Source organism: Vombatus ursinus, unplaced genomic scaffold, assembly GCF_900497805.2.
Source record: "Vombatus ursinus unplaced genomic scaffold, bare-nosed wombat genome assembly UNPS02001419.1, whole genome shotgun sequence".
In the NCBI taxonomy this organism is placed as follows: domain Eukaryota; kingdom Metazoa; phylum Chordata; class Mammalia; order Diprotodontia; family Vombatidae; genus Vombatus; species Vombatus ursinus.
In genome coordinates this window covers 6,170,214-6,188,439 of record NW_020941197.1, presented here as the reverse complement: position 1 = coordinate 6,188,439, position 18,226 = coordinate 6,170,214, and positions in this window count along the sequence as shown.

The following is an 18,226-nucleotide window of genomic DNA, read 5'->3' as shown; positions in this document are numbered from 1 at the left end:
TCCTTCATCTAATGAAGATGGTCAAATGTTTTGCAACTTAGAGTCTTAGAGAGTTTCCTGGGAGTTAAACAGTAATAATAACTGACATTTATATAGTTTTTTAAGTTCGTAAGATGTTTTACCTGTATTACCTCATCTGAGCTTCAAAACAACTCTAGAAGGTACATTATTATCCACATTTTAAAGATGAAGAAATTGTGGCTCAGGTTGCCTCCCTCATTAGACTGTAAGCTCCTTGAGGGCACACACACACACACACACACACACACACACACATACACCATTTTATAACCACAGTCCCCATCTCTTCAAGAATAGCCTTACATCCATCTTTTCCATCATTCTAAAAGGGTAGTAATTTGTGTAGTGAATGTATGTATTTCAGAATATTAACCCATGGAAGTATGAAGCTTTTAAAATTTATAATAAAACCTCATTATTTCAAATCCTACTAATTTTGACATAATAATTCAAACCAACACTGTGAAAAAGGGCTTTCTAAAGAAATTAAGAGTATAAAACAATATAAGATTGGAGGAGAGATATTTAATGTAGTTAAGAAAATTCTAAGAATTCACTTTGTTAATTACAAATATTTTATCTATAGATCTGAGGTCTTCTACTTGATAACACTTTGTTGGCCATTATTTTGTATATGATACACATTTAAAATAGCTAACATATTATTTCTTTGAAAACATTCTGTATTCAAATTTCTTTCGAATTCAGATGGCCCCTACTTTTGTCTGTAGCATTGATGGCTGTGTCATGGACACTGTGCCTGTTGCAAAGATTATCATGTTAAGAACTATGATAAATTGGCCCTTCCTTATTCATAAGGAAATGAATGAATCATATGCTACCTTTCCCTAAATGCAGAATTGAGCAGCTATTCAGTAAATCTGGAATATCATCTCTTTAGTAAAACAGAACAATTATGGATAAGATCTTTTCTCTTATTAACGGTTTTTGTTGCATCTTCCTTCATCTTCAGATCCTCTAAGGTAAGAGAATCCTCCAACTCTTTACTCTCCCCTCCTCACTGCAATTGAGAGATGCTGTAATTGGCAGAGGCTTCCTTCTCCCTACGTAATGTGCCCTGCCCTCTGGATGCTCTTCTGATTCCTGGGATTCAAAATCAACATTGGCTTAGGCAAAAAACTTCTTGTCCTCACTATTTCTTGCATTTCCAGCTCTATCTAAGTTAGCATTACCTTAACCTAGCCCTTATTCTTTTTGCTTGTTTTATTGATGCCTCTTTTAAAACACAAGTATCTTTTCTTAATATAATCTCCAACCTCTATTGAACCCTCCCTTGTAACAAAGAAAAAAAGTTTAGGAAAAATAATACCACTGTATCTTTGGCAGTCCTAGTTCCCTGCTCTTACCAGAAGAGAGAGGTGCGCCCCATCCTCTTTCATTAGATCATTTCTTTAGAATTGGAAGGAACTTTAAAGTTCATCAAGTCCAACCCCTTATTTTACAGTTGATGAAACTGAGACCCAGTGAGGTTAAGTGACTTACTTAAGGTTGTGGCCAGTGCTGGGATTTTAAGTGAAAATTTCTGACTCCAAACCCAATGTTCTTTTCACTCTGTCAGTCAGTCCATCAGTAAGCATTTATTACATGCTTACTATGTGTCAAGCTCTGTGCTAAGCTCTGGGGATAGAAAGACGAATGACAGCTCTACTCTCAAGGAGCTCACAGAAAGAGACAACATGGAAACAATAATGTACAAACAAGATATATGCAGGATAAATTGGGAGTAGTTTCAGAAGGAAAGTACTAAGATTAAGAAAGATTGGGAAAAGTATGATCATTGTTTTTAGTCTGAGTTCAATTATCCTTTGTTGTTTGCATTTACGTTATTATAGTTATGTATGTTATTCTGCTGTTTCTGTTTTCCTCATCCTGGTTCAGTGATGGCCACTTTTCACATCCTTGACACACAGGGCAATACTCAATTTAGTATACATTTTATTCATCTCTGTCATTTCCAGTCACTCCCTTTCCCACCATCTTTCAGCAACCTCTCCCTTTGAAATTCATGCTATCCAATTATATTAACCTGTTCATATATTTGTTGTTGACTTTTACAGACCTGATTATTCTTCCTTCTTCTTTAACAATTTTTGTAGCTGGTTTACATCCTGGCTTCCCAGTTCATCAGACTACTGAATTGTTCTATCTCCTCTTAATCTCTGACATTCAAAAGGATGGTCATATCATAGACCTTATCATTACTCAAAACTGTGCTCTTCAGTGATCCTGAATTCTAAATCTTTTTTCTGGTCACATTTCTGTCAATGGCACCACTATCCTCCCAGACAACCATGCTTGAGACCTCTGAATTATTGTCTACTTTTCCCTATCCTTTGCTGCCCTCCACATCTAAATGGTTGCCAAGTCCTTTCACTTCTACTTTCACAATTTATGTTGCATTCATTCTTTTCTCTCCCTTCCCATTGCCACCATACTAATTCTGGTTCTCATCTCACCTTTCCTGGACCAATGTAATTGCTTCTTAATTGATCTTTTTGCATCCAATCACCAGTCTTCAACCATCTTCACATAGCTGCCAAAATAAACTTTCCAAACCATAGAGTTCATATTTCACTCCCCTAATACACTTTGCTAATTCCCTGTTGCCTCAAAGGCAAAATATGAAACCCTCAGCTTTGCATTTAAAGCCCTTAACAATCTACCTCTAAACTACCTTCTGAGTTTTTCAAATTGTCTTACCTTAACCCTTTTCACAGACTCTACATTCCAGCCAAACTAGCCCGTAAGTATTCCTTGAATTCAATACTGTTTCTCTTGCCTATGCATTTATGCAAGCCATATCTCGGGCCCAGAATGCACTCCCTCCTCAATTCTGCTTTTCAAATCTTTTTTCTTTAATCAAGCCTTAAATCATATAAAGCTTTCCTTGTCCTGTCCATCCTTTGCCCCATCCCAGCTAAAAGTTATTTCTTCCTCTTGAAATTTTCTAGAGCACTTTGTCTCTCCTTTGCCCCCTATCCTACTCTATCTAAATATTTAATATTTATTTGTGTATTTTGCCTATCCCCTTCAGAAAAATGTAAACTCCATAAAGGCAGGGACCAGCATGTTTTTAATCTTTCTCTCCCCAGTGATTCTCATATAGGAGGCCCTTAATGTTTGTTGAATAAATCAGAAGGATATCGAAAAAAATGACTTAAATTTCCTGTTACATAGCTTGTGTAATGACTTTGTTAATTGCTTATGTTCATATGGCATTTTACACTTTTAAAGCACTTTGTATACATTATCTCAGGTGAGTATCACCACAGTACTATGAGGCAAATAGGCCAAAATCATGATCCTGAAGATACGTGATATGTTTTGATCAAGGCCATATAACCAGTAAGTAAGAGTGGTGGAACTTAAAGCAAGTTTTACTGACTTGAAGTCCAGCCCTTTTCCCATAATTCTATGTTGCCTAGCCCTTAAACTAACCAGACTATAGAGCCTGGATCTTTCTTGAGAGTTATTCCCTTCCAGTCAAGATTTTCTTTTAACTTGGGAATTGTAGTAATGAAACCATAGGTCCTTATGGGACCGTTCTACTGATACATTTCCACTGTATCATAATTTATTCATAGCCCATTCGGTATAGCCATTAAAGGATTATCTTACTTTTCACTCTTAGAAATCTATCGCCTGCTCATCAATTGGTGTCTGATGGATTTATTAACATTCTTTCTTTCTTAGAGCACAAGATCAAATTGTCTTTGTGGAAGTCTCTCACATGTTCTCAAAACAAAAATTCCCATTATCTTCAAAGAAGTGCACTCAGATAAACTCTGAAAAGAAAGATGCAAATATCTCAGAAAGACTTTTACAGGTGCAAGCCCATACTATTGCTATTTCCAGAATACCTTTTCTATTAGAATCTTACTTTATGTCTAACTCAATCAACAACCCTTTATGAAGTGCCTACTACATGTCAGATGGGATACAAAGTGAAACAATCGCTGCCTGAAGGAGTTTGTATTCTAGATAGCTCTATGACCCTAGGTAAATCATTAACTTCTATCTGCCTCAGTTTCCTCAACTGTAAAATAAGGTTTAGCACCCACCTTCCGGGGTTGCTGTGAGGATCAAATGAGATATCTTTCACAAAAAGCACTTAGCACAGTGCCTGACACATCGTAGGCACTATATAAATGTTAGCTTTTATTATTAATCATTATCATTATATATTTGGGACCATATACATACATAGGTAAATAGAAAATACAGAATAAACAAAAATCACTTGTGGGGTAGGAAGGAAGGTTCTAGAAATGGGAGTGAGAAGTGTTGCAAAGAGCAGGAAAATTTTCCTTCAGGAGTTGGCATTGGAAGCATTGAGCCTTTTGAAAGAAACCAGGGATTCTAAAAGACAGAGAAAGGTGAGGAGGGAATGAATTCCAGGAACGGGAAACAGCCAGTGAAAAGCATGGAAAGGTAAGATGGAATGTCCTGCATAAAGTTTGTGTTGGTCGTATTGAAAGTTATGCTCACAGCAACATTGTGTGATGATTAGCTATGATCAACTTTGCTCTTCTCAGCAATACAGAGATCCAAGAAAATTCCAAAAGATTTGTGATGGAAATTACTATCCACATCCAGAGAAAGAACTATAGAGTCTGAATGCAGATTGAAGCATACTATTTTCTCTCTCTTTTTCCTTTGTTTTTGTTTTTGTTTTTTTTTCTTCATGGCCTTTCCCTTTGGTTCTAATTCTTCTTTACAACATGACAAATGTGGAAATATGTTTAACATGATTGTACATGTATAACCTATATCAGTTTGCTTGCTGTCTTGGAGAGGGAGAAGGGAAGAGAGGGAGGGAAAAAAATTTGGAACTCAAAATTTTACAAAAATAAACATTGAAAACTATCTTTACGTGTAATTGGAAAAATGAAATACTATTAAAGACAGAGAAAAGAAAAGAAAGTTATGCTGACTCAATGACCCTTGTTCCAAGTCCCGTTTGTTGATCAGCGGGGGAGGCGCCACCCAGTCTGCAGCTTTTGTATTACCTGCTATCCAGCATGTACCCCTACCTGTTAAAAATCCTGTACAGGCAATTGGGGAGAGCTGAGATGCAGCGGCCCATCTCCTTTTGCTGACATGCACCTATCCAACTTGTCTTTATCTCATTACAAAAATTATCAACAAAAGCTGGCTCCCTCTTGAATCCCTTGCTGATCTCTAGCAATCAACCTGTCAGTGAGTTGCTACCTTCACATATTTTTTAATAAACTCTTTTAATTCTCTTTTTCCTGAATTTTGCCTTGTTAACCAGGGTGAAAGTCTGAATGAAGAATTTTCCTTTTAACATTTGGATTGTAGTGTATGTGAAGGGGAATAACATGCAATAAGACTAGAAAGGTAGATGTGAGGCCAGATTGTCTAGAATTTTAATCATAATACAGAGGAGCTTATGTTTGATTCAAATTAATAGGAGGCTGCTGGAGTTTGTTTTGAGTAGCGGAATGACATAGTTAGAGCCATACTTTAGAAAAAATTTTTAACAGCTGTATAAAAGATGGCTTAGAATAAGGAGAGATCTTACTTAAGGAGATCAATTAGGAGTCTATTGTAATAATCCAGGTAAGAGGTAATGATGGCTTGAAACTAGGCAGTAATTGTGTGAAAGATGATGGAGGTAAGGGGTATTGTAGAGATAGAAACAAAATTTTCAATATCTATCTCTTGGTTTCAGCCAATCCAATTTCATTGATTCTAGAAGTGAGAAGGTATCATTGTCATTGATTTACGGGGCAAAAATCATCAAACTGGTGACTCTCTACCTGGACCACTATTTCAGGAATGCCCTAGTTATATTTCACCAGAAATTGACTTCTACAGCTTCCTCATCAACCACTTCATCACTGCATTCATGCCCTCTCTTTCTCCCACCCTCCACCCCCCAGTTCTAGAACCAGAAACTAGAAACCATAATCAAATCAATTCTTTCACTGTTCCTGGATGGACTATGGTAATCTAATTCTTATGGCTCCACTCACCATCCCTACAGCTTTGCAGACACAAGTGCCCTTTCCTGGCCCTCAGGCTACCATTCCTCTCTGGGTGTTGTTCCCCCATTAAAATGTAAACTCTTGGAGGACACAGACTATTTTTGCTTTTTTATTTGCATACCTAGCACCTGCCACACTTAAGGCAATGCTTGGCACATAATTCAATTCAATTCCATAAATATTTATTAAATATTTTCTATACGCCAGGCACTGTGCTAAGTGCTGGGGATACAAAGAAGAAAAAGATAGTCCCTGATCTCAGGGAGCTTACAATCTAATGGAGGAAGACAGTACATAAAAGGAAGCTGAAAAGGGGAGAGGGGAGGGAAGGTATAATGTTCCCTGAAGTCAAACCAAGCAGAGCCACTGCTGGAAAATGGAGAGCTATCCGGAGGGTTCTGGGTCCTCTATAAAGGAAGGCTTTGAGAGGAGTTTCTTTCTCTGCCTTTAAACCCTCCAAAAAGAGGAGAGAGGCAAGAGAGGGAGTTTAAAAGGTATCAAATATCAAAAGCAGAGCCAATCTGCCCCATGGGGATATCTCAGGAGATCAGCTTATCCAGGGGGAGGCATGATGTTCCATGGATTAAAATGAAGGAGAGCTATGGCTGGAAAACTGTAATAATTGTATTATGCTAATAGTATTGGTGACATAAACAATAATGTAAATATTGATAGTAAATGCTTAATATTTTACATATCACCTTAAGATTTACAAAGTGTTTTGTGTATGTTATCTCATTTGATGTTCACAACAAACCTGTGTGGTAGTTGCCATTATTATTCTCATTTTATAGATGAGGAAACTAGGCACAGAGAAGTTAAGTGACTTGCCTAGAATCACACTGCTAATAAATATCTAAGGTAAAATTTTAACTCAGATCATCCTAACTTTAAATCCTGTATCTATCTTGTGCCATCTAGATTGTGGCACCTACTCCCTGTGGCCTCACTTATCATCCCTATAACTTTACAGATCAAAGTGCTTCTCTCGTTGCTGTTTGTCTTTAAGAGAAGCAATGACATCATGGATGATGTCTTGACTAGCACTTGAAGTGGATTTAAGTGAGGCAGAGTTGCACAAAGTTGTCAGCCTCACTCTCTCTTCCTGAGTTATTGAAGTCCAATAGCAGGACAAAAGTCAAGGTGACTGGCGATATCCCAGGATGCAATGGATTATCTTGGCATCTTCAATGCCTGATCAAGCTCTAAGCACTCCGTAGCACCTACTTCAGCCACTTTCATTGGAATGAATTGTTCTTATCTGCCCATTCTGTAAGGGAAAATCTTCACATGCTTGGGGTAGACATCCCCTTAATTCATCAACAGGTCTGAGGCTTATCAATTACCTTCAACCTGGTTTAGCTCATGCTATAGCTTCTTGGGGTCATAGGTGACAGTTGGGTGAAGGTGGACACCAAAGGTAGATGAATGGCCCTGAAAAATGCTCACCAAGCCCTTACACCAGAGATGCTAGTCCTCCCTGAATACCCCATACACCCCAATACTCCATACTCTCTTTAATACCTTTAGTGAAGGGGTTTTTTATTCATTCATTCTTTGTATGAATGCTTCAATAATATGGGAGAGATTAATGATGTTAGAGGAAGAAATGTCTATAATATGATGATTTCTCCTTGCTCCTTATTGCAATTTCTAAACTCTCCCACTGCCACCATCACTTGGTAACCATTCTTCCTTTGAGGCTCACTCTATCCAAATTGATCACTTAATTCAAATCCTGATGGTTATTTACTGGCCTCTTGGACATCTTCCCTCCTTTCTCAATGAGTTCAGTGGCAGGCTCACAGTCTTCCTCTCTACTCCAACTATTGCTTTTATACTTAGAAACTCAGACCTTTTAACCACCCCAACTTCCAGTCCCTAAATCTATTCAAAGCTCACAATCTGCTCCTCCACACTATCATACTTACACATAGATATGTTCACATACTTGATCTTGCCATTACTAAGGTTCCAATTTCACGACCAAGAATTCTAAAATACCTTTATCCAAACATAATCTCATATAATTTCATTTTTCCCCATGCCTTAATCTTCTTAACTTTATTCTTCATAATCACTTCATACTCACATAGTGACCTCCATTTCTTCTTCCCCTCAGTACTTTCTCAGGCTATTATCCTTCTTTTACCCACACTTCTTTGTCTTCAAAAATCTACTTCCTTTAGTTAAACAGTTCTAATCTACACTATACTCTTTGGATCCCTTGTCCATTCTCTACTCATGCCTTCCCAAGCCCTGCGTCACTCCCATCATCCGCCTCCTCTGCTTTTCCTTACATCCTGCTGGATGAAAAAGGAAGTGCTGACCGTCAACTGCAGATTTATGTTATCTAATGTCAACTGGGCCCTCAGTGCAGTGGAACAATTCTTTTGCTCCTCCTTAATTGATTCTCTATTCCATTTGTGACAGTGGCTATTCCAACCAGTCTCTTCTCTCTTTAAAGCTCCAAGAACATCTTTGCCCACAACTTTTACAGCTGAGGACCTCATCTCATACTTTTCCAAGAAAATCAAGATTGTTCCTTCTAAGCTAATTCTTCTCCACTTTTTCTTCTTCTCACAACTCTTTGGCATCATTCTCATGATTTCTTCTTTCAATCTAGCCCGTGATGAATGGATGAGAGGCAATGTATGACAGTAATGAGTTAGCCTTGAAGTCAGGAAGATCTGAGTTCAAGTCACTTCTCCAACACATGCTGGTATGACCCTGGACAATTCACTAAATCTCTCAGTGTCCTAGGCTTCTTTCTAAGATTATAATAAAATGAGCTGGAAAAGGAAATAGCAAACCACTCCAGTATCTCTGCCAAGAAAACCCCAAATGGGGTCATGAAGGGTCAGGCATAACTGAAACAACTGAATAACAACAAAAGATCTGCATCAGTAGAAGTAAGCTCCTTATCTCAGAGTTCCCTATACCAATGAAATCACAGGTCTAGTCCCCATATCTATCTGATGAAGAGGTGGCCCTTTTCCTGGCCAAGGCCAACCCCCCTACATTTACCCTTGATCTCAGCCCTTCCTATCTTCTCCTACATATCCTACACTGTTATTCACAATATCTCTATAATCTTCAGTCTCTTCCTCTATTCTGGTCCTTCTCTGGTATCTACAAATATGCCTATATCTCCTTCATCCTCAGGAAAAATATTTTACAAAGTTTAAGCACTTACTAAACCCTACCATCCCACTAAGCTATCTTCCTATAACATTCTTTCCTTTCTCAGTCAAATTTCTTGAAAAAACTATTTATACGGATTGCTTCCAAATCCTCTCATTCTCTTTTAAATCCCCTGCAATCAGTCTTCTGACCTCAAAATTGAAACATGCTCTCTCCAAAGTTACCAATGATATCCCAATTTACAGATCTAAAGGCCTTTTCTTTCTCTGTCCTTAGACTTCTTGATTTCTATACGTTGGTTTATCACCTTCTCCCCAATAGATCCGCTTTCATCTCTGACATTTCATGACACTACTCTCTCTTGGTTCTCCTCCTATCTCTCTGACTGATTCTTCTCAAGTTCTTTAGTGAATTTTCATCCATGTAACACCCCTCTTGCTACCTTGTATCTGATTTTTGTGTTTTCAATGTACCTATATGTGTTCATGATGTCTCACCCATTAGAATTTAAGCTTCATAGACTATTTCTTTTTTTTTTTGTATTCTCAGCCCCCTAATAAATAGTTGGTGCTTAATAAATGTTTATTGGTTGATTTCAGGGAAGTCTGAAAAAGAAGAGGAACTGTTGATTGAGTTTTCTTTTTCTTTTCTTAGCAAGTCACTTTATCTTTCTGTACCTCACTTCCTCAACTGCACAATCAGGGGTTTGTACTAAAGACAGTCTTCAAGGTCTCTTGTACTTCTAAGTCTACGATTCTCCACTACTAGGATTCCATAATATTCCTGTTGATTATTCATTCTGTGCATGGCTCAATCCCCAGACAGCCCACAATGAGGGCAGGTGTGTTGTTTAGCAGTTAAATAATTGAGAATCGCTGATGAGAAATCTTATGGCTCTAGTTTCATTTTTCAACCTCAGCTAGGACTATCGGAGTCAACAATACACAAGTGTTCCCATTCATCCTCTGTAATAACATGCCCAAACATTTGCAGAACTAGTGGAAGGGGTTTTTGTTGTTCAGTCATTTTTCAGTCATGTCCAACTCATCATGACCCCATTTGGGGTTTTCTTGGCAAAGATACTGGAGTGGTATGCCTTTTCCTTCTCCAGCTCATTTTACAGATGAGGAAACTGAGGTAAACAAAGTTAAGTGACTTGCCCAGTGTCATACAGCTAGGAAGTATCTGAGGCCAGATTTGAACTCAGAAAGATGAGTCTTCCTGACCCCAGGCTTAGTACTCTAGCTACTGTACCACCCAGCCACCCTAGGAAGGGCTTTATTTTTATATAAATTGTTTGCATGCCTCTATTTTCTTTATTCTTCTACATAACCTTTGTATGTTCCACATGTCACCCTGTTGGAGTTGTTTTCCTAAACTAGCTCAGTCATCAATAGAGGTCCCTCCTGATCTGTGAGAAAGTGCTTGTTTTCAAGCCAAAGGTTTTCACATCAACTTGACACTTGATTCACTTGGACAAGCTGATGAATAGAGTTAGTTGACAAGAACTTGCTTTGCCCTGCTTTGTGAGCCTAGCAGATGCAGTACTGGCTCACTTTGCTATGTTACCTTTGCCTAAATACACCCATCTTTAGTGTAAAGTCAAATGAATATAATCACTGCTCAGTAACCCTCTCCATGGATCAGAGTCAAAGTGTCCTGTTTCATGATCACTACCCCCACAAGCACGTGGGTGAATTCTATTATTACAGTTATTTCTGCTGACAATAGCTCTAGCTAGGAGATAAATGATATTCCCATGGTTCACATTTATAATTGCTATTAGCATTAATGAAATATCAAGGGGTGGGAGGAGGGAATTTGTCCTTTGAAATTCATAGTGATGTGATCAAGAAAATAAGCTAATTAATTCATAACTTGGCAGCTTGATATAGAAGATAGAGAGTTGACCTTGGAAGCAGAAAGACCTGGGTTCAAGTTCTGTCACTGATATATACTAGTTGTGTGACCCTGGGCAGGCTACCTAACCTCTCAGGACTCCAGGCAATAATTTGAGACTAAGTGCAGGTATTGATCTGCATTGGTAGGAGTTTCCATAGTTGGATTTCCTCACACCCCTGATGTCTGGATCAGAAGCTCATAGCATGTTAACTTGGCATAAGGCATGAAGAGCCATCCTAAAGAGTCAGGGAAAATTTGGGTTCATGTTCCAACTCTGACACATCCTAGCTGTGTGACCTTGAACACATCATTTAACTTTTCTGGGCCCCAAGAAACCCTCTAAGAGTATCAGCCACAGAACAGTCACTGATTTATATTAGTAGAGACTGTCCTCACTGGAAGTTGCCTATGTGGATGAAATCATAGGTCAAGGGGAAAAAATGAAAAACCCATCCCCTCATATTTACATATGTTTTAAGGCTTACATAGAACTCTCATGGCAACATCCCTGGGAGGCAGGTAATACCAGTATCATTAACCCCACTTTGCATATGCAGACTGAGGTTTAGAGAGGTCTGGCGCAGGCTCAGGAATTTCTGCACCCTGGGATAAGACCATGACCTTAACCTAGGGCAAGTGATGTGAAGCTTGTGCTCATTCAGTGAAGGAGTCAGACAGAGTTTCCCTGGAACACCAGGGAAAGTCTAAGGAGGTAGAAAGGGAAAAGACAAAGAGGGTAGTGGTGGTTCAGATTTTAAATATTTATCCTCATAAAATAGATGCTCAGTTCTATTGTTTCTCCCCTGATGGAATATCCAAAGTTCTGTTTGCACCCTTGAAATTTGATTCTCTGGAGCAAAGTCCCATGTGCTGCTCCTTCCCTCCCCTCCAGTTACAGCTCTACCAGCACAACACAGCTAAGACGTACTAAAGCAAGAATTCAAAGCCGGGTTTCTCCTGTTTAGTGATCTTTGCGATATATTAGCCCTAAATGCCAGGCAGTGAATAGCAGAAATATCTCCTCCATTCTTAGATATATGAAAATTAGCAAAATCTCTTTTCAACCAATAACACTAATAAGATATAGTTATATGTAATGATGCTATTTACATTTCTCTGTCAACAATCCACAGTAACATTTCTTTGCTGATACGGATATAGCACATTCTGTTGACAGATGTTTTAGCAGGTGTTCAGTAATAAATTATTTAATGCAGAAATGACGTTCCTAACCATTCAGAAGCCTATTTACTGCATATCCTTTAGGGGCATTATTAATAAGTAGATACATATTGTGGTTGTTGTTGTTTGTCCTTTGTTTTCGACAAGGACCAATGAGATGATGAGGTGATATCTTGACTAGTGCACGAACTGGATTTAAGTGAGGCAGAGTTGCATAAAGTTTTCAGCCTCACTCTCTCTTCCAAAGTCATTGAAGTCCAGTGGCAGGCTAAAAGTCAAGCCAACTGGCAATGATCCAGAAGGTGGTGGATGATCTTGGTGTCTGATGCCTGACCAAGCTCCAAGCACTCCACAGCACCTGCTTCTGCTGCCTTCATGGACATTGGAACAAACTGTTCTCATCTGCCTACTCTGCTGGGGATATCTTCACATGTCTGGGGTAGACATCCCTCTCCCTCACCAACAGGTTTGAGGCCTGTTGGTTACCCTTAACTTGGTTTAGTCTGTCTGCTAAGATGGCTTATCTGGGTGTGGCCACTGTGCATGCTACAGCTTCTTGGAGCTGCAGGTGAGAGTTAAGTGCCAGGTAGACACCAAAGTGTATGAGCAGTCCTGAAAAGAGCTTGGTAAGCACACATATTAGAAGTGCTAGACCTCTTTGAACACCCCATACATCCCATATATTGTGATATGTATTCTATGAAGTTTGGAATTAGCAAAAACATCTCCTATTAATAGTGAGCTATTATTATCATACAACAAACTCCTCCCATCCACTATTTGTAAATGCAGTATATACTGAACACTTAGTTTATTTAACCAAAATATGTTATATGTGTGCATATACATCTATATATGTATGTATATGTGTATATATATGGTTACAATTTGTGTATTATAATTCTTTGTGGAGCATGTATTATATATGTATGTGTATGTATTATATATGTATGTGTATATATGTACACATGTGTATATTGTCTCTCTCATACTATGTACTGTGTCCCAAATGTCTGAGCTCAGTTTTAAGCTTTAATATGTGTATAAATGTGTGTATATATGTGTGTGCATATAATATATACACATATAAGACATGTATTATATGTTATATAGATAATCTATATATCATAGTGTATGTATATACATGTATAATGAGAGACCCAAACATATATATATAAATGCACACACATAATACATGCTATATAAACTGCAAGTTCAGTATATAAGATTTATGTCTATGTATATATCAATTAATACATGTAATAAAAAAAATACAGCATAGCTAGAAATTAGCCTTAGAGGCAAAGGCACTAGCACTCATCATACATACCTTATAGTAGATGTATTATTTTTTTTCTTCAGTTACCCAAGAAGTAAAGGAAGGAAAATGAGAAAAATATTTTGGGACTCATTATACAGACATACAAGCATGCACAATCACACTTGTGTAAAAATCACCTGTCACCTGGCTGCACTACTTTGGAACTTCTCTGAATAACTCCTCTACCTTGTCCCAAGAAGCTCATTATTGAGATAATCTCATCATCCAATAAAATCCCATTGGCCTTGGTCCACCTCTGCTTCACTGATTAAAGCAAGAGCTCAACTCAAACATTTTATTTCTCACCTGGCTGAACTGCTTTGGGATTTCTCTGACGCATTTCTCCACCACGCCCCTGCCTCAGGGTAATATTCACACACAAAAGCTTTTCAGTTTCCTTTTGTATTTGTCTTCTACCACTAAATTATGAACTCCTTGAGGGCAGGCACTGACTCTCTCTTTCATTGCTTTATTCCCCAGTTCTTAGCATAGCCACCTAGCACACAGGAGGTGCTTAATAAATGTTAATTGACTATTGACTGACTGAATGTTATTGGGGACCGCCATCACTAGGCAGTAGTTTGAAATAGACGCCCTAGTTCTTCCCATCAGCACCGTTGTCCTTCTGCTTCTTGTCCTCAAAAAGGACACTCCCAAGCTTAGAACTAAAGAGTTGAGAAAATAAAAATATACTTCTGTCCCTTCATTGCAGAGGAGGGAAAATATGGGTATGAACATTTGCTTGTGCCATCAGACACAGTCTAATTACCTGGTTTTGTTGAACTCACCTTTTTACTCTCTTTTTTAATCTTTGCAAAGGGTAGCCCACTAAGTAGGAGACAGAATAGGTATCTATTCAGAAATGAATGTGACCTAAAAACAAATGGTATCAATTTTTAAAAATAAGAAGCAGTGCAACATCCCATCTGGGTTCATTCTTCCAACTCTAGCAGCTTAGATTCTGAGAGGAGAATATACTACTTCTCTTTCCCCAGGGTTCTGCCATTGAGCAATCCTGAGGGAGGGAGGGTTTTCTAATCCTGTCACTCATCTACTCCCCCCTTTTCCCAATGTCAATCATCCAGTTGACACTGATTAGCTTTTACAAAGGAATATAAAAGAGAGGAGATTTTTAAAAAATTCCCCAAATACCACTTTCTCCTTGAATACACACAAGATCCCTGGGCAGAATGAACTCAAACTTGAAATACAAAGGAAGACAGCATGTATATAAAGAATTTGTGGGGCAGAGAGGTACTTTGTGACTCCTAGCCTTTGGATTCCTTTTCTCCCTCTGTGGATCCCCCAAAAAGTTCACTTAAGGATATGACATAAGCAATGCCACTTCCTTGCTCAAGTGGGATGCCTACTCATAGGGCACCATGTTTCAAATGATGAGTCAATCCATTGCTGGGTGTATTAAACAGGTTCCCCCACTTTCTAAACTCACTCCTTAATATAGTCACTTACTGCTACTACCAGCTTCAGATGTTTTTCCTACAGATCCTTTGCTAAAGGGACCTCAGGTGTCTCTTCTGATCTTTTAATGTTTACAAAGTCATGAACTGATCAGTTCCATCTCCAGATACTCATTCACGTAAGATCAGGAAAGAATAAGTTCAAAAGAGGCAGACATCGACTACTCAGGGACATGTAGCCATGAGGGGAGAAAATAGTGACCAGCTGCCTTTCCTCCACCCCACAGCTCTCACATGTTTTTGCTTTACCCACTACCAGGAAAGAAAACACAAAAAAGGGAGGGGCTGAGGAAGGGGCATATTGATCCTATGTATGAAAAATCATTTCTGGCTCTGCATCTCCCAAGTCATCGTCAATCTCTCAGCCAACAAAAAATCTCCTCTTCACATTGTACCCACTCTGAATCACTCATGGCCAGAAGTAGACTCCCCAAACCCCCATATGTTGGATTGGAACCAGGAAGAGAATATTGCAGCTGTTTAACTCTTCGGGGGCAGCTAAGTGGGCAATGGGTTCATGTTTGGCCTCAGACAATTACTAGCAGTGTGACCCTAGGCAAGTCAGTTAACCTCAGTTTGTAAAATGAGCCAGAGACAGAAATGGAAAACCATTTTTGTAACTTTGCCAAGAAAACCCCAAATGGGGTTACAAAAGGCAGAACACAACTGAAAATGACTGAACAAAAAACCATTAGGAAGGGCAGATTCAATCATGCTCCAAATACTTGGCCCTCATTGGCCAGCACTCATATCATAAAACAGACGAAATGTGGTAGATTTTAGGTGTGGAATGTTACCCTGCCAGTTGTTACTGTGACAGGGTTGCTGTTTTTTTTTTTTCCTTAATCGTTTTCTTTGTTAGAAGATGTGTGACTGGGATTCACTTTTCCTTAGCTTTAAAGCAAGGGGATTGAATTAAATGACATATGAGGTCCCTTCCAGCTCTAGCTCTATGATCTATAATCTTAACGGAAGGGTCTATGATGGGGGGAGGGGGAGAGAAGAGGCAAGGAAAGTGATAGCTGTGTAATGAACAAAGATCATCTAGAAGACATTTGAGAAAAAGGAAAACAAAAATAATCCTAATATTGAGGATTTCCGGCTAGGTAGGCAAGAATAGCAGCTCATGTCAGGGATGGAAGAGGTGTTTTTGACAAGGAAAGACCTCAGGCCACCTGCCTGTTTGCTACACATTATGTGTAGTCTTACAGGTGCTGTCCTTGCATGTGCTCAGAATCGACAGCCTCAAGAGCAGCTGGCCTGGTTGCAGCGTCCTTTCCAAGGAAGATTAGGAGAGGTGCTGAGTAGAAGAATCCATAGTCCTGCTTTGTCCTGGGAAAACATGGTCTCATCTTACAGATTCATAAGCACAGTTTAAAAGGGGAAAAAAGAATTCACTGACTGCAAGCTGGTCTCTCCCTAGGGTGTTAGACAAGGTTTTTAGATTTTTTTTAATATTCTTTTAATTAAGTACAGCAGGAATGATAAGATCTCACTTAGCTATTACTGAGGGTTTGAAGGATTGAAATTTGCCTTTATTGCAGAGAATCATGCTGTTTCAAATATGAACATGAAGCAATGGATTAACCCATCAGACCTGAAAAATTACATGCATATACTGCATGTATAATACAAAATCTGATATAAATGCAAAAGGTATATTGTCACCAGTGGATTACAGCTCTCCAATCTTCATTCTTTTTGGAACATTCCATACAAGTCAATGAATTTGATTGATGTTTGTTTTCTAACAGTGCACTCAGTACCATTAAATTGATGATATTTAGTGAAGAAATATTGATAGTGTTAACAAAATATAGCTGTAATAAATGATCTGTACTATTAGATCATTTAGTAGATAGCAAGCTATCCTCTATCAGGAACAGATTCAAGTTTGGTCTCTGATACATATAAGATCTATGCCTATAAGATCTTTGCCAGGTCACTTAATTTCTTAAGGCCCTAGACACTAATCTTCTTTTCCCCTCTAATTCATTTTTAATTTTTATTTTTAATAATATTTTACTTTTCCCCCCAACTACATGTTAAAACAAATTTTTTTACATTTTTTTTTGAAGTTTATTGTTCCAAATTCTACCCCTCCTCCCTCCCTGAGATGGTAAGCAATCCAATACAGGTTATTCATGTGCAGTCATTTAAAACATTTCCATATTAGCCCAGGCACTAATCTAAAACCATAAAACATGGGACCATTGCTGAGTTGAGCAGTGGGTCAGTCAGTCCACAAACATTTATTAAACACATACTAGGTGCCAGGCACCAGGCTAGCTAAAGAAAGAGGAAAAAACAGTCCCTGCTTTCAAAGGAGCTCACATTCTAACAGGTGGAGGGCGTTTTCTCACCAGGAATTCCCTACACTAATGAAACACAAGCTTACATAAAACCATCATTTACAAATGTATCCTCATCATACAAGTGTTTTTGTTTAATGATACTCTACCTGATATGTTTTGGAATTTTGAAGTGAGATAGCAGGTCATCCAATAAGAGACACATGAATCGTTTTAGGATATTGAAACCAGAGTGGGTTCATTCCAAAGGTGTTATTGGAATTCTAACTTTAAACAAAGAATTCCTCATTCCCATTTGAGGCTGTTTATACCAAAGCTGCTTAGTATGAGGACAGGACCCACTGGAATGCAGTTCTCTTTTCACACTCTATCATCTGGCTTAGATTATAATAGGAACAAGATGGGATACACAGCTTTTTTGCAAACAGGGAATTCCTTCTCCCAAGGAAACTGAAAGGTTTGTGGTTTGTTTTGTATATTAAACTGAGGGAAAATAGGACTGGATTCCAGATTCCTGTATGTTGCTTAGACTATAATATCTTCATATCCCTATGGATGCATCTGCAGCACAGGGTTTGTGATATTTCTCATTCCAAGATTTTTGAAACTATGTTTAGAAGCAATGCTCAGGCACTGCTCTGCTTCATTTGACTAAGGAAAAACAAAAACATTTTTTACATTAGAATAGCTAGACTTTTCTTTCATTGCAGAGGTGTGGAACCCGGGCTATGCAATATTACATACACTGACATACACAGCTGATGAGTTAATTAGTTTGGCTAAACTCCTCTCTCTCTCTCTCTCTCTCTCTCTCTCTCTCTCTCTCTCTCTCTC